The following is a 26,914-nucleotide window of genomic DNA, read 5'->3' as shown; positions in this document are numbered from 1 at the left end:
AGAATCTGAACAGTAGTACGTCATCTAAATTTAAATACAGTACCAGGGTCAAAGGTGTTTAAAACATTTTTGTAAGATATTCCCAAGAGCTGCTACTTGTTTTTTCAGGAGTTACTTTTCCATTTTCAGGGCTCATTTTTCACATCACCAACTTTTATTGAATGATGCAAATATATCTAGTTATGTCACTATCAAAGGTGCAGTGATGAGTACCCACAAGGAACCCAATTTTGCTGCCTCTGTGGCATAGGTGGAACATTCCTTGTTCCAATCCTACTCAAGTCCCTCCCATAACTCTTTCTCCCTTGTGTCGATGACATAATTGGCAATGCTTCCCTCTCGTCTGGAATTGATAAAAAGATCAATTTTGCTTTCAATTTTCTGCTCCCACTTCCACATGGCTCATTTCTGACTGCTCACTTCCTGGACACCTGTTTCTATTTCTGGGGATAGACTGGCCATCGATATCCATTACAAAACTACCGACTCACATTGTCACCATGACTATAGCTTCCTGTAAGGATTCTATTCCATTCACCAAGTTTCTCAGTCTTTGTTGCATTTGTTCTGATGATGCCATCTTCAACTAGGGGTCTCAAATGTTCTTTAGTAAAATAGATAGCCCAAATACCAATGCTTGTATGCATATATATTATCAATTCTTTCAATTTGTAATCTGTAAATAAAATGTTTGAGTTAATTTTGATAAAGAAATCTCCTACAATTGTTTCCAAAAGGGGGGGCACAAATTGAATCTAACATCAGTGCTAAAGTAACAATTGGAGAAAATAAACAAGGACAAAAGTAATCCCTATCTAGAGGCAAGGTTTGATCATGGATAGTCAACATAGCTTTGTGAAAGGGAGGTCATGGTCTAACAAATCTAGTCGAATTTCTCAAGGAGAAGACCAACCATTTGGATGAGGATAGAACAGTTGATATAGTTTAGGTATAGATTTAGTCGATATTGATTTCGGCAAAGCCTTTGACAAGATTCCACATGGGAAACTGATAAAGAAAGGAAAAGCTCATGGGACTCAAACAGCGAGTTGGGTCCAAAATTGGGTTAGTAACAGGAAAAGAGGGTGGTTTTAGAAAACTGTGATCCTAGAGCCCCATGTGCAGTGACATACTACAGAGATCTGTACTAAGTCTGTTATAGTTTGTGTTCGTTCTAAATGTTGGAGATCAGAATGTTGTGCAGTGATGGCAGGCTGGGGAAGATGATAAGTAAGTTTGCAGATAAAAGAATGAACGAATGAATGATCAGCAGGTGGTTGCTTACAGGAGAAAACAAACAGTGACAGATTGACCAATCAGGGCAGTTGCAATTTAATTTTGATAAAAGCGAAGTGATGCAGTTTGGAAAAAGAAACAAGACAAGGGTATTCAATAAATGTCAAGACACTAGGAAGCTCAGCAGTACCTTGAAATTCTGGTGCACAGATCCCTGATGTTGGCAGGACAGGTTAAGAGGGTAGTTCAGGTTGTAAACCGGGCTTGCTTATATTATCCGTTATTAGATTAGATTCCCTACAGTATGGAAACAGACCATTTAGCCCAACAAGTCCAAACCGACCAACCGAAAAGTAACCCACCCAGACCCATTCCCCTATCCTATATTTACCCCTGACTAATGCACCTAACACTATGAGCAATTTAGCATGTCCAAATCACCAAACCTGCACATCTTTGGATTGTGGGAGGAAACCGGAGCACCCAGAGGAACACTGCGTAGACACAGTGAGAATGTGCAAACTCCAAACAGACAGAGATGTACACCACGGAAATAGACCCTTCAGTCCAACTTGTCCATGCCGACCAGATATCCCAACCCAATCTAGTCCCACCTGCCAGCACCCGGCCCATATCCCTCCAAATCCTTCCTATTCATATACCCATCCAAATGCCTCTTAAATGTTGCAATTGTACCAGCCTCCAACACCACCTCTGGCAGCTCATTCCATACACGTACCACCCTCTGTGTAAAAAGGTTGCCCCTTAGGTCTCTTTTATATCTTTCCCCTCTCACCTTAAACCTATGCCCTCTAGTTCTGGACTCCCCCACCCCAGGGAAGAGACTTTGTCTATTTATCCTGTCCGTGTCCTTCATAATTTTGTAAACCTCTATAAAGGTCACTCCTCAGCTCCAGGGAAAACAGCCCCAGTCTGTTCAGCCTCTCCTCAAATCCTCCAACCCTGGCAACATCCTTGTACATCTTTTCTGAACCCTTTCAAGTTTCACAACATCTTTCCAATAGGAAGGAGACCAGAATTGCATGCAATATTCCAACAGCGGCCTAACCAAAGTCCTGTATCTGCAACATGACCTCCCAACTTCTGTACTCAATACTCTGACCAAGGAAAGCACACACTAAACGCCTTATTCACTATCCTATCTACCAGCGACTCCACTTTCAAGGAGCTATGAACCTGCACCCTAAGGTCTCTTTGTTCAGCAACACTCCCTAGGACATTACCATTAAGTGTCTAAGTCCTGTTAAGATTTGCTTTCCCAAAATGCAGCACCTCGCATTTACCTAAAATAAACTCCATCTGCCACTTCTCAGCCCATTGGCCCATCTGATCAAGATCCCATTGTAATCTGAGGTAACCTTCTTTGCTGTCCAGTATACCTCCAATTTTGGTGTCATGTGCAAACTTACTAACTATACCTGTTATGCTCACATCCAAATCATTTATATAAATGAAAAGTAGTGGACCCAGCACTGATCTTTGTGGCACTCCACTGGTCATAGGCCTCCAATCTGAAAAACTACCCTCCACCACTACCCTCTGTCTTCTACCTTTGAGCCAGTTCTCTATCCAAATGGCTAGTTCTCCCTGTATTCTGTGAGATCTAACCTTGCCAACCAGTCTCCCATGGGGAACTTTGTCGAACACCTTATTGAAGTCCACATACATCACAGCTACCGCTCTGCCCTCATCAGTCCTCTTTGTTGCTTCTTCAAAAAACTCAATCAAGTTTGAGAGACATGTTTTCACTGTACAAAACCATGTTGACTATCCCTAATCAGTCCTTGCCTTTCCAAATACATGTACATCCTGTCCCTCAGGATTTTCTCCAACAACTTGTCCACCTCCGACGTCAGGCTCACTGGTCTATAGTTCCCTGGCTTGTCCTTACCATTCTTCTTAAACAGTGGCACCAAGTTAGCCAACCTCCCGTCATCTGGCACCTCACCTGTGCCTATTGATGATACAAATATTTCAGTCAGAGTCCCAGCAATCACTTCCCTAGGGTACAACTGATCAGGTCTTGAGGAATTATCCACTTTTATGCGTTTCAAGACATCCATCACTTCTTCCTCTGTAATATGTCACCATCTATTTCACTACATTCTATATCTTCCATGTCCTTTTCCACAGTAAATACTAATATAAAATACTTGTTTAGTATCTCCCCATTTCCTGTGGCTCCACACAAAGTCCGCCTTGCTGATCTTTGAGTGGCCCTAGTCTCTTCCCTAGTTACTCTTTTGTCCTTTATGGATTCTCCTGAACTCTATTTGCCAAAGCTATCTCATGTCTCCTTTTTGCCCTCCTAATTTCCCTCAAGTGTACTCCTACTTCCTTTATACTCTTCTAAGGACTCACTCGATCTATCCTGTCTATACCTAACATATGCTTCCTTAACCAAACCTTCAATTGCTTTCGTCATCCACCATTCCCTATACCTACCAGCCATTCCTTTCACCCAATTAGGAATATACTTTCTCTGGACTCTTGTTATCTCATTTCTGAAGGCTTCCCATTTTCCTTTTCCTGCGAACATTTGCCCCTAATCAGCTTTTGAAAGTTCTTGCCTACTACCGTCAAAATTGGCCTTTGTCAAATCTAGAACTTCAGCCTTTAAATCTGGTCTATCCTTTACCATCACTATTTTAAAACGAATAGAATTATGGTTGCTGGCCCCAAAATGCTCCCCCACTGACACCTCAGTCATAGAGGCCTACAACACGGAAACAGACCCTTCAGTCCAATTTGTCCATGCTGACCTCCCAATTTCTGTACTCAATAGTCTGACCAATAAAGGACCATCTGCCTTGCCTTCTTACCCAAGAGTAGGTGAAGTTTTGCACCTTCTCTCATAGGTACATCCACATACTGAATCAGAAAATTTTCTTGTACATACACTTAAATTCCTTTCTATCTAAACCCTTAACACTATGGCTGTTCCAGTCGCCCGAGGTGGGAATTGAATCCAGGTCCCTGGCACTGTGAAGCAGCAGTGCTGTTCAATACAGATAAAAAGAACAGCAAGGTCATGTTGGAACTGTACAGAACTTTGCTTGGATCACTGGAGTGCTATGTGTAATACTGGTCACCACACTATAGGAAGGATGTGATTGCGCTAAAAGGAGTGCAAAGGAAATTCACCAGGATGATGCTGGTGAGAATGTGAATAGGATATAAGCAGGCAGGGAAAGAGTGAGGTTTTGAGTTTTGTGAAACAAGAAGTTCAGCTGAGCAGGACTCATCAGATAAGAACTTGCAGTTAACAATGGGGTGCTGGAGGCAAAGGTAATGGGTTAACAAGGTGGAAAAGCATTCATTATGTCGATCCATTTCACAATATTAGAAGCATTCAAAATGTAAGTTTAGCAAGGTCAGTTTAACAAGGTGAAAAGTATTTGTTATGTGAAGTGAGTTAAGGTTAAGAACATTCATTGTGAAACAGCAGGTGGTTTAATCATTACTGTTCATGCTCACTGATTGTAACGGTAACAGTCACCAAATCAATATGTATGCTGCCTTATCTGGAAGCTCCTTCCTGTAAAACCACTATATAATTCATCAAGAAACTGCTTTTACAGAGAAGACAGAGAACCCATGTCCCTGAGCACATGGGCGATTGTTCTCTCTCCCTCCAGGGCCTGGAATATTTGGGTATGGAAAGGCTGAATAGAAAGCAGCTGTTCCCCTTCATTGAGGTGTCAATAACAAGGGGACATAATTTTTAAATGAAATGCAGGAGGTTTAGAGGGGAAAAGCTCTCATATCCAGACGGTAGTGGGGATCTGGAAATGATTGCCTTGTTTTTTTTTGGGGGGGGGGTAGTGGTTGGATCGGCTGAAACAGGAAATCTCACAACCTTTAAATACTTAATTATAATTAAAATTTGCAGGCTCATAACACGGAAAGCTATGGGCCCGGTTTAGGAAAATGGGACGAGTATAGGTAGTAGCTGTCTGTGACCACACAAACTTGACAGACCAAATGGCCTTTCCTGTACTGTATGATCCTATGACTTTAAATCAGCTCATCTCCCACACTATACATACATTATATCTGCCCCATTTCCTAATACATAATATCCACTCAATTTTCTCAGACAGATGACCGAAAGTATAGATTTTTTACGAAAAGCAACAAAGCTGTCAGTTATTATAAACCTTTCCTCCCTTCTGGTCAACACTCAAGCTAGACAATACCTATTTTAAAAGCACAAATTCAATAGGATGCCCTGTCAGGATTCCACATTTTGGTGCATCTGTTCAAATTAAATTAATTGATCACTGAGCTTAGAATAAAAGCAACACTAACATAGATTTATAGCTAGGAATTGCAGGTTGAAGCACATGAAAGCAGCGACTTTGACAATGTGAACATTTTTGGACTCTCATGTGTTCACTTGCCTGCTAATAATTGGATGCAACCCCGATGAGTACTCTCAATTATCCACTTCTCTGGCCTCCTGAAATTGTGTTGTAAGTGGTACAAGACCAGCAAAAATCCTTCTGAATATTGTGTTGTGTGTTTGTAAGATGCGACAAGTAAAGCCTGATATTACTGTAGTGCAACTTATAAATGGCACACTTTATTGCCACTGTAGCTCACTGTAGCTCAGCTGAAGGGAGTGAATGTTGATGGTGGTGGATGGGGTGCAAACCAAGTGGGATGTTTTGTGCTGAATGGTTTGAGTGTTTCAAGTTGCCATTACCTAAATTGCTTTTCTTCAACTTTATAATTATGCAAATATCTAATACACTTTTAATGCTGAACAAAAAGCAAAGTACAGCAGATGCTGGAAATGTGAAACCAAAACAGAAATTGCTGGAGAAACTCAGCACATCTAGCAGCATTTAGAAAGTTGAGAAAATTGAGTCAACATTTCAGACTGAGAGAGCCTTAAGGGAAAAGATGACAATGGAAGGATGGCAAAATTACAGAGTTGCCAAATGAGACTGATTGGGGGGGGGGAGGGGGGAAGAAAAAGAGACTGCAAGTTTCCCTCTGACTAATGCACCTAACCCTATGGGCAATTTAGCACGACCAATTCACCTGACCTGCACATTTTTGGACTGTGGGAGGAAACCAGAGCACCCGGAGGAAACCCACGCAGACACGGGGAGAATGCGCAAACTCCACACAGACGGTCACCCGAGGCTGGAATTGAACCAGGGTCCCTGGTGTAAGGCAGCAGTGCTAACCACTGAGACACAGTGCCGCCCCCAATCTAAATTAAACTCCATCTGCCACTTCTCAGCCCATTAGCCCAGCTGTTCAAGATCCCGTTGTGATCTGAGGTAACCTTCTTTGCTGTCCAATACACCTCCAATTTTGTGTACTCTGCAAACCAACTATACCTCTAATGCTCACATCCAAATCATTTACATAAATGATGAAAAGTAGTGGACCCAGCACTGATCTTTGTGGCACTCCACTGATCACAGGCCTCCAGTCTAACAACCCTTCACCACCAACCTCTGTCGTCTACCTTTGAGCCAAATGGCTAGTTCACCCTGTATACCATGCGATCTAACCTTGCTAACCAGTCTCCCATGGAGAACCTTGTCATACACCTTATTGAAGTCCATATAGATCACGTCTATTGCTCTGTCCTCATCAATCCTCTCTGCTACTTCTTCTAAAAACTCAATCATGTTCATGAGACATGCTTTCCATGCACAAAACCATGCTGACTATCTCTAATCAGTCCTTGCCTTTCAAAATACATGTTGATCCTGTCGCTCTGGGTTCCCTCCAACTTCTTGCTCACCACCAACGTCAGCCTCACCAGTTTACAGTTCCTGGCTTGTCCTTACCACCTTTCTGAAACAGTGGCACCACGTTAGCAACCTCCTGTTTTCTGGCACCTCAATTGTACCATACATCAGGAGCATCTCGGAACTGACAGCCAGACTACTGCGACCCCTAGGACTCATAACGGCACACAAACCAACAGCCACGCTCAGACAACAACTCACCAGAACGAAGGACCCGATACCCAACATGAGCAAGACGAATGTAGTGTACAAAATACCATGCAAGGACTGCACTAAACACTATATAGGACAAACAGGAAGACAGCTAACAATCCGCATACATGAACATCAACTAGCCACGAAACGACACGACTAGCTATCCTTAGTAGCCACACACACAGACAACAAGCAACATTAATTCGACTGGGACAACACTACTATCATAGGGCAAGCCAGACAGAGAACAGCCAGAGAATTCCTAGTGGCATGGCATTCATCCACAAACTCCATCAACAAACACATCGACCTGGACCCAATATACCAACCACTACAGCGGACAGCTGAAACTGACAACCGGAAGCGGCAGGGACAGACCACTATAAACACCGGAGGAAACATCAAAGAAGCGCTTCGCAGGAGGCTCCCAAGCACTGATGATGTCGCCTAGCCAGGGGACGAAACGTTTGCAACAAAAACTTCCAGCTCGGCGAACAGAACCACAGCAACGAGCACCCGAGCTACAAATCTTCGCACAAACTTTGAACCTCAATTGTGACGATTGACGATCCAAATATCTCAGCAAGGAACCCAGCAATCACTTCCCTAGCTTCCCACAGAGTTCTAGGGTATACCTGATCAGGTCCTGGGGATTTATCTAGTTTTATGCGTTTCAAGACATCCAGCACTTTCTCCATTGTAATAGGGACATTTTTCAAGATGTTACCATCTATTTCTCTACATTCTATATCTTCCATGTCCTTCTCTACAGTAAATATTGATGCAAAAAACTCATTTAGTATCTCCCCCATTTCCTGCTGTGATTATTAATTTGTTCCACTGACCTGCAAGAAATTGAATGCCCCCAGGCATAGGGTGGCATGTCTTTGTCTTATAGGTGGTATGTTGTAGGTTTACATGGCCATTTCCTTGCCATTCAGGGACGATTTACATTTTCATCCCCTATTCAGGGATCAAGAACAACATTACAGTTGGAATTTGACTACTCCCCTGTCTTTACAAAACAAAATGATTTGCAACATATTTGACCATTTAGGAATGATTAGCATTACATTGTTTCTCGAGGTGAGGTAGTTACTGCACTGCATCTTGAGTGATATGGGACTGTGAGGGAGTGACTGGGGGTTGTCTTGTGCGCATTACTAACTGTGATGTAAAGATTGTGTGTAAAGGAAGAACTGTTTCCTTTGTTCAGAGAGAGCTTTTGCCACGACTCTAAGCCCTGCAAGGTGTGTGTTAGAAGTTCCTCCAGAGAGCCCTGAACATGCCTCACAAGCATGGCGAGGAGTGTTCAGTTTCTCCAAAGTTTATACTGTACTGTGCTTAATAAATTTGTTTGTTCACAGAAGTTGGTGTGTTGCAGTTGCATCAAGTGTGTAAGAAACGCTGGAAAAAGAACTTAAGACTGTGGCTCCAACCAAAGGCCGCCTTGCTGATCTTTGAGGGGCTCTATTCTCCCCATAGGTACCCTTTTATCCTTCATGTATTTGTAAAAACCCTTTGGATTCTCCTTAATCTTATTTACCAAAGCTATCTCATGTCCCCTTTTTGCCCTTCTGACTTCCCTCTTAACTATACTCCTGCCTTTATACTCCATGGATTCACTTGACCTATCCTGGGTATACCTGACATATGATTCCTTCTTTTCCTTAACCAAACCATCAGTTTCTCCATCCAGCATTCCTTACACATAACAGCTTTTCCTAACAGGACTCTTGTTATCTCATTTCTGAAGGCTTCCCACTTTCCAGCTGTCCCTTTACCTGCGAACATCTGTCCCCAATCAGCTTTTGAATGTTTTTGCCTAATAATGTCAAAACTAGCCTTCCTCCAATTTAGAACGTCAACTTTTAGATCCGGTCGAACCTTTTCCAACACTATTTTAAAACTAATAGAACTTTGGTTGCTGGCCCCAAAGTTCTCCCCCACTGAGACCACAGTCACCTTCCCTGCCTGGTTTCCCAGGAGTAGGTCAAATTTTGCACCTTCTCTAGTAGGTACATCCACATACTGAGTCAGAAAATTTCTCTCCATCTAAACCTTTTGAAATTTTCTGCTAACTGCTTCAGTTGTTGTCTCTTCTCAAGATATGTGTTTATTTCTGGCTGTTGGGCACAACATTTATGTTATAAAATATATTTTCCAACAGAGTCAAATTATTTGAAGTTAGCTTCGCAATATTTCAGAAACATACCTCAGAAATAAAAATAATCGCATTAATGATATCATCTCCAATTTCCTACAATTTTAATCACTTTTGACAATAATGCCTAGCTGAATTTATAAGCCAATGAGACAAGTTGATAAAACGTGGATATGGAAAAAAACCACAGCAGATGAAGTAACATCAGAAGAGTTGACATTTTGAGCTGGATCATTCATCGGGACTGGGGTTGGTTGGGGGGGGGGGGGCGGAGGATTTGAAATAAATGGAGGAAGGAGGTAGAGCTCAGGGAAGGTAGGTGAGGTTGGTCAGTGAGAAGGGTGAAGTGACTACGTAGACAAGTGCTGAGGAAGGAGATGTGACTGTCATGGAAGGATTGTTTCAGGATGTGGCTAAAGAGTTTCAGGGCAGAGGAGATGACCAGGGGATTGCAGTGAGAGAGAGAGACCCATTGAGATCTTTGTGGAGAGAGGAGGAAAAATTCTTCAAGGTGGACATTCTTGACATAGGCTTCACAGTATGGTTTTTCAGCAGCTTGAGAGGTAGTGAGGACTGCCCCCACCTCCATTTATTTTTCAGCCCCCTTCCTTCCCACCCCCCCCCCCCCCACCAAGTCCAGAAGAACGGTCCTGTCTGAAATGTCGACTCTCCTGTTCTTCTGATACTGCTTGATCTGCTGTGCTTTTTCCAGCTCCACATTTTATCGACTCTGACTTTCCAGCATCTGCAGCCCTTACTATCTCCAAGTTGTTGAAAATTGTGATTGCTTGAAAGTAACTGTGTAAAACCTGGTGAAAAGGATGTTGCGAGTATACTGCACATAAAATAAAATAAAATAAAATAAAAATATGCTGGTAAATGTTTTGAAAACCGAAAGATGTCATGCTTCAGGCCAATCATTGACCTGTCAATGCAAGACACCATTTTGGGATTTTAGCCATAGTCAGTCAGAGATGTATGCTTTTAGTTTAGAAAACAAAAGGCCATTATTTTCTCAGTTATGAAGGGTTTGCTAGAGTAGAGAAACAACAATTTCCCTTACTGGCCTTCAGTGAAGAGGAGACAGTTTAACAGGCTCCCGAAGAGAATAAAGTTCATAGAAATATCTTATCATCATGAGTTTGGGTAAAGATGGACATTTTTGAATCAGTGTTTTAATAGAATTGCTAGACAGTGGATCAATTTTGGATTGTCCTCGCAAACCTTGGAGATGCAGATCAAGTTCCACCACCCATGATTCCTAATATTTGGGTCCCAAATACAGAGTAAAAATCTAAGGAAAGTCTATTCCGGCTTACAACCTGGAAATGATATGGCTGAATTTAATTTATCCTCTTATTTCTGACATCTTATACTGAAAGGAATGAATCATGTGTCCTCTTGTTAAAAGGTGAAAATGTACACACCAGCTGACCGATGCTTACCTGCCAAGTCATATCAACTTTGGAAAATGCACAGAAGCAATGGAATGCAGTAAGTTCTTTAAAAGTGGTAATGGCAAGGGTTAAAATTGTCATTTCAGAATGGGGTTTTTTTGTTCATAAATATCAAGAACTTCCTAATTTAACAAACTTGCATAAATGTTCATGAGACAGTGATGCACTTAGAAGGTGTAAATTTCCTATCCACAGTGGAATCGAGATTTCTAAGAATCAACTCCTATTGAAGTATTTTTCTGAACTTATAAACAAAAAAAGTCACTTTTGAATTTAATCGAAAAATGGAAGGTGCAATTGGTTTGATGTTTTCTTAGTGAAGTGAGCCTAATCAGTCTTAAATTGCCCAGCTTATACCTTTGTATTTTTTAAGAAGTACAACATTGGCCAAGTGCAACATTCTCCATTCCATGTCTCTTGGAAGATAGCAGTTCATGTCTCTGTTGCTTAAATATTTGCATTCCTTAATATTCTAGAGTAGAAACTACTTGGATTTCAATTTATCAATTTTGTCACATTCCTCTGTTTAATTAGTCTCCTTTTCATATTTATTTATATTTATCAATTAATTTTTAGTGCACTTCCCTTTCAAAACACTTCTGAATTCTTTCCTTCAGTTTTTTTTAAATATACAAATATTTTGACAGTCCGTAATTCCAAAAATAGGTAATGTTTGTCCATTAGTTATTACATCTTTTTGACTGTCTAACTTGGCTGCTTAAAATATCTTTTCTTATTGATTTAACTACCAGTCATTTTTGATACGTTTTATTTGTATGTTTGTACTAGGATTCAGGATATCTGATCTGCATGGATGAGTTAGACCAGAGGGTCTGTTTTCATACTGAACAGTTCAAATTCTATAACTCGAGTGTCCTGCTTATGCTTTTGGCATCTTCCAATTTGAGCCAATATAATCAGAAAACCTGCAGGGGTCATGAGACCGATTAGAAAGTTCAAAGCTTAGTTTAATTTCCAGATCTGCGAAAAACCAAAAAAGCTGCAGGTTCACAAGCTGTCAGGAAAATTACTCATTCCTTTTCATCTGCCTCAATATTTTTTCTGGGCAAATGATAATGCAATTCTTTCCATGTCCTGGGCCAAATCTTTGACAGCAGGTCAAAGCTTTCCAAATAATATCATGCTACCAGAAATGCACATCCCAACTCAAAGACGACTGATGTGAGCGAATTTCTTCAGGTGCATATTTTATTTTCTCTCATTGCCACTGAAATAATTCCACAGAGGCCAGTATCTTGTCATCAAGTCACCCTTTATTTCCACATGCATAGGACTTGATACTGGTATGGCTTCTTCACAGCCAGCTCTCAAGAGTGAACACGATGTCTGAAACTCCTGTTTTTAATCTGTCACTAGGGTTTTCTGATTAAATCAGATTAATAGTTCCAATCAGAGAACTCATTCTATGAGGTTCACCTAGCTGACCTTGTTACAATCATTACAGACAACATCCAGGACAGAGCAGTTCACTTGACAGGCATAGCATTCTCAAAACAAAAATTGACTCTTTCAAGCAGAGTAGCAGCAATATGTACGATCTTGAAGATAGAATGCGGAAATTCACCAAAGATCTTCCAGCAGCCCCTTCCAAACTCGACTACTTCCACCGAGAAGGACAAGGGTAGCAGATACATGGGAACATCACCAGCTGCAAGTTCCCCTCCAAGCCACTCATTATCCTGACTTGGAAATATATCAATGTTCCTTCACTGTCACTGGGTCAATTTCCTGGAATTCCAGATGTAGGTTTGCTCATTGAGCTTGAAGGTTCATTTCCAGACATTTCGTCACCCTACTGGGTAACATCTTCAGTGGGCCTCAGATGAAGAAGCTCTGCTGAAAATTCCTGCTTTCCATTTATATGTTTGGGTTTCTTTGGGTTGGTGATGCCATTTCCTGCGGTGATGTTATTTCCTGTGGTGAAGTCACGTCCTGTTCCTTTTCTCAGGGGGTGGTAGATGGGGGTCTAACTCGATATGTTTGTTGATACTGTTCTGGTTGGAATGCTATGCTTCTAGGAATTCTCGTGCATGTCTTTGTTTGGCTTGTCCCAGTTGAAGTAGTGTCCTTCCTCATCCGTATGTAAGGACACTACTGAGAGAAGGTCATGCCCTTTTGTGGCTAGTTGGTGTTCATGTATCCTGATAGCTAGTTTGGAAAGCCTCCAGCTATCTTAGAAAAAAAACATCTTCACTGATCTCCACTGTAATGTTAAAAGATTAAATTGGAATCTCTCTCTGGACATTAATATTAAAGAGTTAAACTGCACTGAAGTGGATGGGGATGACAGTCAGACAGGAATGCAAATGACTCGCACTCCAATTAGACAGTCATTTGCTACTACTCCCCCTACTATTATCAAGTTAAACTATCATTTAATCGCTTCCATACATTCATAGCCATCCACAGCCAATCAGGTTCACTTGCATGATCATCCCCAATGCAGAGGCCCTTCACACCTACATTGTTGGAGGAAGCAGGAGCTCAAACTTATTTGCAGGGCCATCCCAAAGCTAGGACACATCACACCTACATTAATTCCCCAAGACAATGAGTCAGGAAATCGCTTGCATAAACGATTCCCCAGGATTAGGGCATTAGCATTATCTCAGAGGAAGATCTCATCTTACCATTGTACCTGGAGTAACATGTGACTGTGAAGGAGTGACTGGAGGTTGTCTTGAGTGGCATGTGACTATGAGGGAGTGGCCAGACTATCTGTGAGCATGACCAACTGACCTGTAAAAAGGGGATGGGTTTTCTTTGTTCAGTGTCTCACTTTGACTCAACTTTGCACGCCTGCGAAGAAGGTCAAATGGGTCACCTAAGATGTTGGTGTATGTGAATTGCATCTCGTGTGTGAAACCTCAGGAAAATAACCTAACACCATAAGAGACCATACTGATAAAGGAAAACTGAACTTCACAATGAAACAGCAAGAACGTGAACAGCTTTCAGTTTTAGAAGAACATTAACAATTTACATGTGCTAAGAATATCACAAGAAACAAAATAACTGCATACAGGATGAAAATCCTAACAATACTCTTCCAAATGAAATAATCAACACCTTCAAACATCTGTTAACTAGCAGACAAAATAATGAAATTCATCAATTTCAAAACCAGAAAACGGCTTTCAGATCCATTTTATATTTCAGGAAATCCTTAAGATTTCAAACACCTTCTAGATCGACAGCAAGTCAAATGGAGACCATGTTAGCAGACTTCTCTACTAAATGGGAAGAATATCAGATCATGCGTTACACATTACATAGTGAACAATGCGGCTATGGAAACTGAATGTAAATGCTAATTTCATAGAATTGTCATTGGTTTGTTTAAAAGACCAGTCACTTGAAATTGTTCAATCACAATAAGATCTAACTCTAGAATGAGCATTTGAATAGCTGTGAAAAATAGAATATAATAAACTGTTCAAGAAGTAATATTCAACAAATGATCCTTCTTTTTAAACAAGTTATGCATTGGAAGTAAATGTCATTGGTTGAGCCAACATTTATTGCCTCTGCCTAAGAACCCACAAGCAGCCAATTTTGAGAAGTGCTGGTGTAGATACACCGACATCAGAGATAGTTCCAGAGTTTGACACTAACAGAATGGCAATCTATAAGTCAGGCTGGTGAGCAGTTAAGTAGGAAACTTGACGATGATGTTGTACCCAGCATATCTGCTGCTCTTGACCTTTTGATCAGTTCCCAACCTTTTTAGTATCAAGCAGATTTCCCTTCTTCTATGTATGCACAGTGTTAAACGTCACCAGATATTGCCTTCGATAACAGACACAGAGGCTCCACAGGAGATTGGAAGCAGGGATGTGAAGATTTTACAGTACACTTCTCTCCTTGTCATGTTATACCGGTAGTGTCAGATATGTAAAGTATGACTAAGTGGCAGAGTTCTCCTCCCTCACCTATTTCCATTGACTCCAGTTTTCCTTGATACTACATTTGATCAAATATGGCCTTGATGTCAAGGGCAGTCACTCTCACCTTATTTCCTGGGTTCAGCTCTTTAGTCCTTGTTTCAACTAAAACTGTAGTGAGGTCAGGTGCTGAGCAATCCTGGTGGAAACTAAAATGAGCATTGGTGAGCAGGTTCTTGCGAAGCAACTGCTGCTGGATAGCAGTGCTGATACTGCTGGGATAGTTATACGAGTCCTATGGGATATGTTTGCCACTCTCAGTATTCTGGATGTTGTTGTTGTGACAACTACCTATGGCTGGCTCATAAGATTTTTAAAGCATTTAAAACAACACTTGGCTTTCAGCAGGTTACAAGTTCACTTGAATAATGTCAGTTTGACGGCAAGGCAGAATAAGCAATTCAGACAATAAAGAAAGATTTTCTTACTTGTCTGATCATTTACCTCTCCACCCTGCTCTCCTCAGAGCTGTCTCCCTTGGAATTGCTGATGGGGCACAGATTAAAAATTCAAATCCCTGCATTGCTGAATAACTTGGTTTTAAGAGATAATAGTAGGGCAATTCAGATGGCATTTCTTTGGGGAAGCTAATCTTGGAGTAGGTATGTGCAGAATTATAATGAATAACACCATGCAAAAACGTTGTCTACACTGGGACATGGACAACTCACCTGGACAAGAAATCTGTGCAGGAAGGGTACATCCATTGTATTTTTTAGACACAACGGAAGCAACTACAGTTGGAATTGCTATCACTTTATCCCATCATTTCAGCCTACCCAGTTATCAACTTCTCTGCAGGAGCCATCTACTCAGAATCCCTACAAAGTGGAAGCAGGCCATTTGGCCTGTCAAGTCCACACTGACCTCCGATCAGCATGTCACTCGGATCCACTCCATCCCCACAACCATTCATTTCCTATGGCTAATTCACCTAAGCTTCACTATCCGTGGGCACTGCACACATCCTGCACATCTTTGGACTGTGGGAGAAAACCGGAGCACTCAGGAAACTCATGCAGACATGGGGAGAATGTGAAATTCCATACAGATTCTCTTGAGGGTGGAATCGAGCCTGGATACCTTCTGCTATGAGGCAGCAGTGCTAACCACTGAGCCACCATGCCGTTTCTAGTGAGGTAGCCCCTAGGCACTCTGAGTGGGTTCTTTAATATCTTTCACCAAGAGTTCGCTCAGTCGCACCATTACTGATGATGTGGAGGAGTCCTAAAGGATATAGCTCAGACACTGGATTGAGACTGAAACAATAAGAGGGAAAAACGTAGTGAAAAATAGCATGTAATAAACTGTTCAAGAAGCAATATTCAACAAATGATCTTTTTTGAAACAAGTTATTCATTGGAAGTAAGTGTCATTGGCTTTGCCAACATTTATTGCCTATTCCTAAGCATTACCAATCTATTTGCAGCAGTTGTATCTGTTCAGGCAGTATCAGTAGGAGTGACCACTGCAGTCCTTGTACAGATGAATCCCGCCCTAGCAATGAGGATATATTCCGCAATGAGGATATATTCCGCAATGAGGATATATTCCGCAATGTGCTGTGACATTATCATCATGCTGAATGGGGCAGATTGTGAACAGAGTGAGCAATGAAATGAGCATCCATGAGATGTTATGGGCCATTAGCAACAACAGAAATATACTCAGCCATAAACTGTTATAGCTTGATATAGCCCCCACCTTAATATTACCATCAAGCCAGGTGATCAGCCCTGAATCAAAGAAGAGTGATGGGGGCATGCTAACAGCGCAGAATCTTAGAATTGTTACTGTGCAAGAGGATATTCAGTCCATCATGTCTGTGTTGACTGTTCAAATGAGCACCTTTATGGAATGCCAACTTCCTGCTTTTCCCCCCACACTCTTGCACATTATTTATATAGAAGTAATCATCCAATGCCCTCTTGAATGCTTATTGAACTTGCCACGATCACATCAGGGTATACATTCCATAGCCTGACATCCCTAAAGTATTTTCCCACATCACACTTGTTTCTTTTGTACATAATTTTAAACCAAATGCCCTCTTGCTCATGTTCCTTTTATGATCAGGAACAGCTTCTTGCTATCTGCTCTATCTAGCCTGCTCATGGTTTTGAAAAACTCAATCAAATTGCCTGCTTCTCTCCAGGGAAAATTGAACATAGAACAGTACAGAATAGGAACTGGCCCTTTGGCACACCATGTCTGCGCTGACCACAATACCATTCTAAACCAATCCCATCTGCTTAGTCTCAACTTCTTCAATTTATCCTCATAACTGAAGTTTCTCATTCCTGGATTTCTCACACTTATTCTTGACAATAGTTTCTGCACTCTTTCCAATGCATTCATAGTTTTCTGATAATGTGGTGCCCAAAACTCTAATCAACACTCCTAATTACTGTTAGGACATGGAGACAAACAGTTGAACCAAATCAGTCTCTTCACCTCTGTACTTGCAACATAGTAAATTTAAACCTTAGGAGACCCTCAATAGTTAGTCCAATGGTTTCTAACAATCCCAGCCTTTACAAATAATTAATTCCAGACACTGGTTTTAACATTGAATATAGAACAGTACAGTACAGTACCAGCACCGGCCTTTCAGCCTATGATGTTGTGCTGAAAATGATGCCAAATTAAACTAATCCCTTCGGCCTGCCCTCGGTATATATCCCTCCAGTCCTTGCACACTCATACTTACCTAAAAGCCCCTTAAACACCCCTATCATATCTGCCTCCACCATTATCGCTGGCAGCATGTTCCAGACTCCGACCACTAAAACATGTTGCCTGTCCTTTCCCCCTCTCACCTTAAATGCGTGTCCCCTAGGATTACACATTTCAACTGTGGGAAAAAGATTCTGACTGTCAACCCTATCTATGCATCTCATAATCCAAGATCCCTCTGTACATCAATGCTGTTCAAGGGCCTTCCATTAACTAAATTTTTCCTCTCAAAGTGCAGAACCTCACACTTGCAAGGATTAAACTCCATCTGCCATTTCTCCAACTATATCTGCAACTGATTTTTTCCTGTTGTACTCTTGACAACCTTTTACACTATCCACAACTCCAATTATTGTGTTGTTTGCAAACTTACAAACTACCTATACATTTTCATCAAAGTCATTTATATACATCACAAAAGGCAGAGATCCAAGTACAGATCCCTGTGGAATACTACTAGTCACTGACCTCCAGCCAGAAAAAACACCCTTCCACCACTACCCCCTGCCTTCTATGACCAGCCAATTCTGAATCCAAGTGGCCAAGTCACCAAGGATCCCATGCATCTTAATCTTGTGGTTGAGCCAACCATGAGCAACCTTGTTGAAAGCCTCACTAAAGTCCATGTAAACATCGTCTACCCTCAATTAACTGCATCACCTCCTCAAAAACTTTCATCAAGTTAGTGACACATGATGTGCCCATACAAAGCCATGCTGACTGTCATTAACTTGGCCACACTTTTTCAATTACACTTAACTCCTATCCCACTAATTCTCTCCAATAGCTTCTCAACTACCAGTGTGAATGTCACTGGACTAGATTCTTGGATTATACCTATTTCCCTTCTTGAACAGGGAAGCAATATTAGCTACTCACCAGGCCTCCAGGACTTCTCCAGTGGCTAGTGAGGATACAAAGATCTTGGTCAAGGCCCAGCAATTTCCTCTCTTGCCTCTCTCAATAAGCGGAGGTAGATTCCATCTTAATGCTCTACAAGAGTCCCAATACCATTTCTTTCTAGATCGCAAAACGCCTCAACATATTAACCTGCTCCATACCAATCTCACTATCCTCCAGTCTTTCTCCTGGGTGAATACCATCACAAAGCACTTGTTTAGGATCGTACCCACATCCTCTGCATCCAAGCACAAGTTCTCTCCTTTAACCTGGAGTGGTCCTACCCTCTCCCTCATTATTCTCTTGCTTTTAATGTGAATATAGAATGTCCTGGGATTCTCTTTAATCCTACTTTTGGCTTCTTAAACTTTACACATACTTTTTTTTCCTTCAATTTAAACAAAATTTGACTCAATCCATAGTGTGCCAAAAAGCATTAGTGTCACCAACAGTTATCTTGATACATACTACCTGTTCAGAGCACATGAACAAATGGCAAATAACATTCACACAACAAATGCCAAGCAATGACTTCCTCCAATAACAGACAATCCATGCTAGTACCATTGCTGAATCCCCTACAATCAACAAAATATTTATCCAGAAAAAAAGAGGCAAGTTGGGTTGGTGATGTTCTTTCCTGTGGTGATGTCACTTCCTGTTCTTTTCTCAGGGGGTGGTAGATGGGATCTAACTCGATATGTTTGTTGATACAATTCCGGTTGTAATGCCATGCTTCTAGGAATTCTCGTGCGTGTCTTTGTTTGGCTTGTCCTAGGATGGATATGTTGTCCCAGTCAAAGTGGTGTCCTTCCTCATCTGTATGCAAGGATACTAGTGAGAGTGTGTCATGTCTTTTTGTGGCTAGTTGGTGTTCATGTATCCTGCTGGCTAGTTTTGGCCTGTTTGTCCAATGTAGTGTTTGTTACAGCTCTTGGAAGGTATTTTGTAGATGACATTAGTTTTGCTTGTTGTCTGTATAGGGTCTTTTAAGTTCATTAGCTGCTGTTTTAGTATGTTGGTGGGTTCGTGGGCTACCATGTTGCCAAGAGGTCTGAGTAGTTTGGCAGTCATTTCCAAGTTGTCTTTGATGTACACCAGCAATGCTTCATTCGGAGGCTCACCAAAGATGTTACCTAATATGGTGACAAAATGTCTGGAAATGAATCTTCCAGCTCAGCGAGCAAACCTACATACAGAACCTCCATCTGAGCAACAAATCTTCTCAAAAGTCAATAAATAACTACTCATTCACTTAGGACTGAGAGAGGTCTTAGACAGTGGGGATAGAGGTGATAAAAGGATATGTGTTACAAACTAATACAATTAGATGTAAGATGAGTGAGGTGTCAGGGATGATTGAGTGGACTCTGCAGAGAGAATAAACTTTCAGGATACTGACAGGAGAGAGGAAGTAGTATTTGGTGGAAGTAGAAATGGCAGAAGGTAGTCCTTCTACAAATGTTCTCAAAACTCGGTAATTCTTTGAGTATGGTGGTTGGTGGATGGAAAAAGGACAAGACGAATCTATCATAATTCTGGGTAAGGGGTGACAGAAGTAGTGCAGGAAACAGGTCAGATATGGTTGATGACACGAACCACAATGGCTGGTTGGCTAGCTGAGAGACTAGCTGAGGTCGAGAAAATGTGCACATATCAGAAGAAATGTTGTTGCGGAAGGTTTCATCATCAGACATGACAGAAAAGAAAACAGGCAATATTGAGTGGAGTCCTCCCAGAAGGCACGTAAGCGCATTCGAGGTAGCCGAGCGTGTTTGCGGATGGGGGGGCAATGAATATTAGTAGAAAGCCAATTTCCAGAAAGAGAGAGTCGACGACGAAGGGAATGTCAGACGGACCATATTAAAAGATGGGTGGATGCTAGAAGTTAAAGTTTTCCTGTACCAGACAAGAGTAGGAAACAGCTCCGACAGTGTCTTTTGTTATATGATATCTCTGTCTGTTAATCTCTCCCACCCTCACCCCTTGATTCCTCCCACTCCTACTACATCAACATACGTTGCTTCCTTCGGCTCACGTTCAATACTACTCTCTTTCCGCAGTTGTTGCCAGACTTGCTCTGTCCAGCACGGTTTCCATTTCAGATTTACAGCATCCGCATAATTGCTTTTCTTTATGTTCTACACTATCCGCGGATACAACCGGCCCTGCGGGATTTGATTATTCCACTTTCGTGTTTATTCCACTTACAGTTTCAAATCCTAACAACAACAATAATAAACAAACAGGCACAACAGTGTGCTGATTCAGAACTCAGGCGACCATCCGGCTCCAAAACCAACACCTTCCGACAGGAGGCGCTTGGTGCTATCTGCAGACGCGATGTAAAAAGTCGGAACAATACCAGCCGAATAGTTTTACACTTGATTGAAAAGCAAGAGGAAAGGCCAGGGGCATTGTAAAACAGGGTCCATTATTTAAACCTATATATTCAACCATCAAAAACAGGAATTTCATCATGTGTTGCATAAAGAAAAAAAGTAAAGCATCAGAAGTGAATGCAATAAAGCACGCACATCATACTGAGTAAGATCGCTTTTTAAGCCACTCACCGTTCACTGGCTGTAGCCGCAACTCCGGCGATCTTACCGACAGTTCCGCGTTTCCATGCAGCTAAACAACAAGGCGACGGAAAGACAAGATGGCCCGCACGCCGACCTGGGTCATGTGACCCAGCGAGTGGAGGCGGTTCCGAGCGGCGCAGACACACGACCACAGTGGCATGCTGGGAGAGTGTCTGGTTACTGTGGAGACGACGGGCTAAGGATAATATGTTCGAGGAGGGGAAGAACAGTGCAAGTTACCCGGACATGTTTTCAGTGGACGCAGAGCTTGAACGAATGGTTCCTGTTTTATCAATCTTCATTATATTTATTTTGTTCGTACTAACTAATTTTTTCTTGTTGTACATGATTCCGGTAAATATATATAACCACTCGCCTCTGTCTTTGCGAAGAGGGACGTAAATAAAGTGGAAATTGGATTTCACGTTGTTTATTTCTTCTCAGGTGAGGGATCCATCTCATGGTTGAAAACTTATTTATAAACTTTTTTTGCAGTTGGAAAAAAATAGTTGAATGTCTGGATGTTATGTTCATTTCTGAGGTTCGCGAGCACCCCGGAGTTTGTAAAATGCTACACACCAATGTAAACGAACATATTGACATTCAGATTATTGATGGAGGGATACGTCAGTTTCGAAGTGGTTTTCTATGAAGTGAGAAGTCATTACGATTTGTATTAATATTAATGTCCGGTCGTATTGTAAAAACAGTTTTTGGAAGTCATTCAGTTTTACTCCTTTTAAATACACTTTTAAAAAACTTAAACTTGAAGGCTATAAGCACACTAATCAATAGGTATCTAGTGTTGCCTAAGCATTTTTGGGATTGTTATATAACGTACAACACGAATCGCGTGCAGTATATAGTATAGAGAAAAATCGTGTTCTGGGTGATTTTAAGAAACAAATGTTCACGTGTTTAAACCAAGGTTCAGAAAATCAAATATTGGACTAAAGCAAAAAGTATTTAAAGCGGAGATGAACATTGAATGATATTTGTATCGAGAGTGTGGTGCTGGAAAAGCACAGCAGGTTAGGTAGCATCCGAGGAACAAGAGAATCGATGTTTCAGGCATAAGCCCTTCATCAGGAAATCTTTCGACTGTGATCTCCAGCAGCTACAGTCCTCACTCCCTTTTGATATTTATATCGGTCTTGCAGTATCAAATAACTATCTCAGATATTCATAGATTTTTTTTTTCGATTAGCTTCAGGTATGACGAATCTAATAGTTCGATTAGCGATTCGAAATGGAGAGGATTTATACAGGGTCAAATGTGTATCTTCGGTTTCCTGAATGTGAGTTAAGGTTGAGGTGCTACAGACTATATTGGAAAGTCTTAACTTTTCATATTACCAAAAAAGTTCTTTAAAAAACTCCCGTTGCTTTTTATGGATACATATATCGATTTTTCAACATTATCATTGTAAGCTGCAAATATAAAACATCCTGGCCTTGCAGTGGCGGCGTTGCGACTAAATTTAAGTATCGCGAACTAATTTGTCAAAATATCAGAAAAGGTTTCAGATAATTGTTGATCAGCATAGAATTTCACAAGATACTAAATATTCTGTACTGTATAACTGTACGATTAAAATTAACATGGCATGTAAATAGGAACATATTGTAATCCTAATTCAAAACGTTGAAAGGGAAGGAGTGACAGTATTCTTATATTTTTACCACGAGATGCGAGCTCAAGCCCCACCTGCTCCAGAGGTGTGTCGTAACATCTTTGACCAAGTTGATTAGGAAATAAAAATGGGGGTTTGGTGGGACTTCTGAGTGGGAAGAGCAGTAACACTGAATGATTAATTAAGCTTATCAATAAAGAAGTCTCTTGGCTTCTGTTTCAATGGAAACAAATGTCAGAAACCTTAAAATATTCCTTGGAAAGCATTCGTTCCTAGTGGCCTGAATGTCTTAAGGAGACATTCAGCAGTATTACTGAATGGAGGATTAATTTGAGGTGGCAATGTGCAACTGTGTATCCAGATACATATAGGTCACAATGTCAATATCAAAGAAGAATAACTAAGAGGTGAGAGGACAGAGACATCCACTTGCTTCAGTTTTGAGATTACAGCCTATTGAAGTCCTTAAAAAGTGATGATTCCCTGTAAAGTTGTTGGGGCAAGCCACTTTATTAGCACTGACATTGTCAAATGAAATGCCTTTAATTTTAAACAGAATGTATATAAAAGAGGTTGAAATGAAACTTGACAAAGAAAATGATAAGGCAATTGTCTTTGGAAGTCAATGGATATTCAGTTCACACAATCCATTATTGTGTCCCTTGAAAAACTGAAGTTCTCTAATCAAAATTCAAACTCAATTACTATATTGACAGTTTGCTTATGTATTTTCTGTCAGGTTAAAAATTTTACTAAACAATGTAGGAAGAGTGGCTGATGAATATACTAAAATTGGAACAGCTCAACAATTAAATCTGGCATTTGTAAAACACATAGGACATCATCACAACCCATAATGAGTCTCCCATTAGCAAGAGATTTTAATGAAGTTGTAGCAATGGACTTCAAAGTATGGATTAAGGAAAAAACATTTTTACCTTGCACTTCATAGACATGACAGTTAGATCTATTAAGTCTACTATGATATAATAAATAAAAATGAAATAATATTGTAAAAAAATAATGGCAAAATGGTGAAGAACTGGACTAGGAACACCAGCTACATTTCTAACTGACAATGGAGAATTTTGTCAATGATGAGATTTGGGATATGTATGAAAATATGGATATTGTCACAAGCACAACTGGGGTGGATAGTAATTACTTGGTTAGCTCGCAATGCCTTCATCCCATGAGTGAATTAAAAAGATTATGTGCCTGTGGAAGACTTTATAAATTTTTTTATTTACTTCCAGTCTCTTCTCACATCTTCTGTTTGCTTCTCTTATTTGATTATTTAGTTCCCCTCTGAACCTTGAATAATCCACCTAGTTATCAGTTATATTATCCACCTAATATCTGGTGTCTGTGCATTTCTTCTGCTGTATCTTTATCTTTTTCCTCTTATAATCCAGGAACGTCTAATTTGTTTACCTTTCTGCTTCATGGGAATGTACCTTGACTGTGTACAAACCATGTCTTCTTTAAAGCCAACCCATGATCAGTTACCATTCTCCCTGATAATCTTTGGCGCTGATCCAGATAAATTACCTCACAGAAATTGGCTTTCCCCCAGTTAATTTTTTTTTTACCCTACACACTCCTTGACCTCCTTAACAACATTCTTAAATCTTATGGTATAATGATAACTGTCCCTAAATTTCTTCGAACTAACACAATTCATTCAATGTAAATCACTCCCAAGAGCCAGATTCCTCAATACCTCCTTTCTTGTTAAACTGGAAACATGCTGTTGTGGAAAATATTCCTTAACAGGCTCTGGGAACTTTGTTCTTGTCTGCCCTTGTCTACCATCCCAGTTTAAATTCAAAGGTTAAAGGTCCTCATAACTATATAATTCTATGTAATTTCATTGCAAATTTGTTCCTCCTCCATCTTTCACAATAGTTGATGAACTGTAACCTACAAGAAGCAAGGAAATTACACTTATTGTTTCTGGCTCCTTAAACTTGGCCAAATAAATTATATTTTCAACCACATTATGTCCTCATCTATCCAGCCTGTATAGTACCACCTACCCCAAAATTCTTTTCAGCATCTGGAGAATTTAAAGTCTTTCTCCTGCAGCATTATTCTATCCACACATTCACCTGCTGTATCCTTCCACTTGCGATTTTTGAGAAGGACTGTAATAAACACTACATTGGACAGACAGGCAGAAAACTAGCCACCCAGATACACAAATACCAACTAGCCACCAAAAGACATGACCCACTATCACTAGTATCCTCGCATACAGCCGAAGAAGGATACCACTTCCACTGGGACAATACATCCAAACAAGGACAGGCTAAACAGAGACATGCACGGGAATTCCTAGAGGCCTGGCATTCAACCTGGAACTCCATTGATAAGCATATGGATTTGGACTCCATTTACCAACCTCTGAGAAAAAGAACTGGAAATTATATCACCCACCTTACAGACCAAGACACATAAATAGAAAGAGGGACAGAACCTCAGCACTTCACTGGAGGCTCACTGATGATATTACCTAGCATGGTGACAAAACCTCTGAAAATAAATTGCCAGCTCAGCGAACAAACTTACAACCTGTATCCTCCTGCTTATTTAGTGGCTTGCTTCTGGTATTGGGAGCAATCTGTGGTACTGCTTACTAATCCACTATAACCCTAATTGTATCTATGTTACTGGTACTAATATAGACCAGGGCTGATGTTTATTCACCCTTTTCTTTCCTCCCACTCAGGAAACTCCACAATCCTTTAGTTTAATCCTTAACTCTGCGATGAGGGAAACACATACCATCCTGGATTCCTATTGGGACTGTTTGAACCCTTCTCTGTTCCCTTGACTGCCATTGCTCCTATCATTATTACTCTTTCAATTTTCTTCATGTCCTTATAAATAGCTGAACCAGGCATTGTATAATTCAATTTGGATTCTAGATACAGCCCCCATTACTCTCACAAGTGTTCAGAATGTTTTTGAAGAGTGCACTTACAGGACTCCTGCACCATCTGGCATTTTTTTCTTGATGGTCTAGTGAATGCCCAATTCCTGTCACGTTGCATACTATTAAGATACAAGATGACCACATCTTCCATTGTGTTATCAATTGTGTGCCAAGGTGCTGGTAGCTGCTGCTCCAGCATCAAAGTTCAAAGTTTGAGCTGCTGTAAATGACACTTGGTGAATATTTCCATGACACAGGAAATGTTTTAGAGTTCTCACATGGAACAGGATATACACTCCAAGGATGAATGGCTCCACCATCCTTCCATTTAGTAGATGTAAAACCTGTTAAAAAGTAAAGAAAGACTCACCAGCTACTCGCGTTTCACTTTCTGTTGTCATTTAAACATAGGAAGGTTAACTGAAATGATTTACCCTAATTATTAAAATTGCAGTATTTAAATTCCAAGTTCCTTAGACTAACTTATTAGAGAAAGATCCTACAAAAATCACCAATCAATTCGGGGCTTCCTGTCACAGTTTTTTTTACACTTCAATTATCCTTTTTGCTTTGAGATCCTCAAAGGATGATTCGTGGTAGTTGCGATTTGCTGCAATATTCCTCCAACCTGTTTGACAGTGATCTGATCTGGTGTACATTCCGACTGGATGGATTATTTTAAACTTCTGCTTCCTATCTGGGCAGTCGGCAAATTTTCAACATAACAGCTGTGTTTCTAACAGTTCGTCGGTGAGAATATTCGGATTCTACAAATGCACATTTCAGTTTGTAAATGATTGCCACTTTAAAACGGTAATTTTACTGTTATATATTTGCAAAAGTTGCTTTTTAACTCAACTTCTTTCTGACTTTTCCCTTAACTTTGAGACCGATCTTTTTAATCAGTATTGAGCAGCGAGTGGATGACCCTGGCGGCGCTATTTTTGACGCAACAATCTCAAATCTCTGTTGTGCATCGTAACATTTAATTTGTGTGGCCGCCCAGGGCCACTCAGACCAGATGATATCCCTCGGCCTTCACGTTATGTTTTCTACCATAGAGCTTTCCCGCATTCAGCAAACCACGTTTTTACCATTATGAAGCGAAAACTCAATGTTCATGCCAGTTGGCGAGCTCAATGGGTTGATTTTAAACCAACAATAACAAGCAGCAGAGAACCTTGAAATTGCTTTTGTTCTTCTATCTGCGCAATAGGAATTTTATACGGTAGAATCATAAACGACGAGTTGGAAAGAAAATTAGTCATTTTTGTAAAAGAGGCAGGTAAGGGCAAATGGATTCCAATAG

General features: G+C 40.7%; 2 protein-coding genes across 9 annotated transcripts in view; one reads left to right on the top strand and one right to left on the bottom strand.

The window, feature by feature from the left end:
* Positions 1-21,155, bottom strand: part of LOC122557199 (ecto-NOX disulfide-thiol exchanger 2) — a 223,516-nt gene extending 202,361 nt beyond the window's left edge. For 2 of the 3 annotated variants that reach the window (XM_043704632.2, XM_087992083.1), the window contains exon 1: positions 21,022-21,155. The gene's annotated coding sequence lies outside the window, so the exon portion shown is untranslated. The remainder of the gene's footprint in view (positions 1-21,021) is intronic. The other variant, XM_043704634.2, reaches the window with a different exon arrangement.
* A 12-nt stretch (positions 21,156-21,167) lies between these two features.
* LOC122557198 (ATP-binding cassette sub-family C member 5-like) overlaps positions 21,168-26,914 on the top strand; it is a 190,985-nt gene continuing 185,238 nt past the window's right edge. For all 6 annotated transcript variants that reach the window (XM_087992076.1, XM_087992080.1, XM_087992077.1 and 3 more), the window contains exon 1: positions 21,168-21,477. The gene's annotated coding sequence lies outside the window, so the exon portion shown is untranslated. The remainder of the gene's footprint in view (positions 21,478-26,914) is intronic.

This window comes from Chiloscyllium plagiosum, unplaced genomic scaffold (assembly GCF_037043375.1).
Source record: "Chiloscyllium plagiosum isolate Xiang-an unplaced genomic scaffold, Cpla_swu_hap1 HiC_scaffold_11, whole genome shotgun sequence".
Taxonomy (NCBI): domain Eukaryota; kingdom Metazoa; phylum Chordata; class Chondrichthyes; order Orectolobiformes; family Hemiscylliidae; genus Chiloscyllium; species Chiloscyllium plagiosum.
This window is presented reverse-complemented; position numbering and strand designations above follow the sequence as displayed.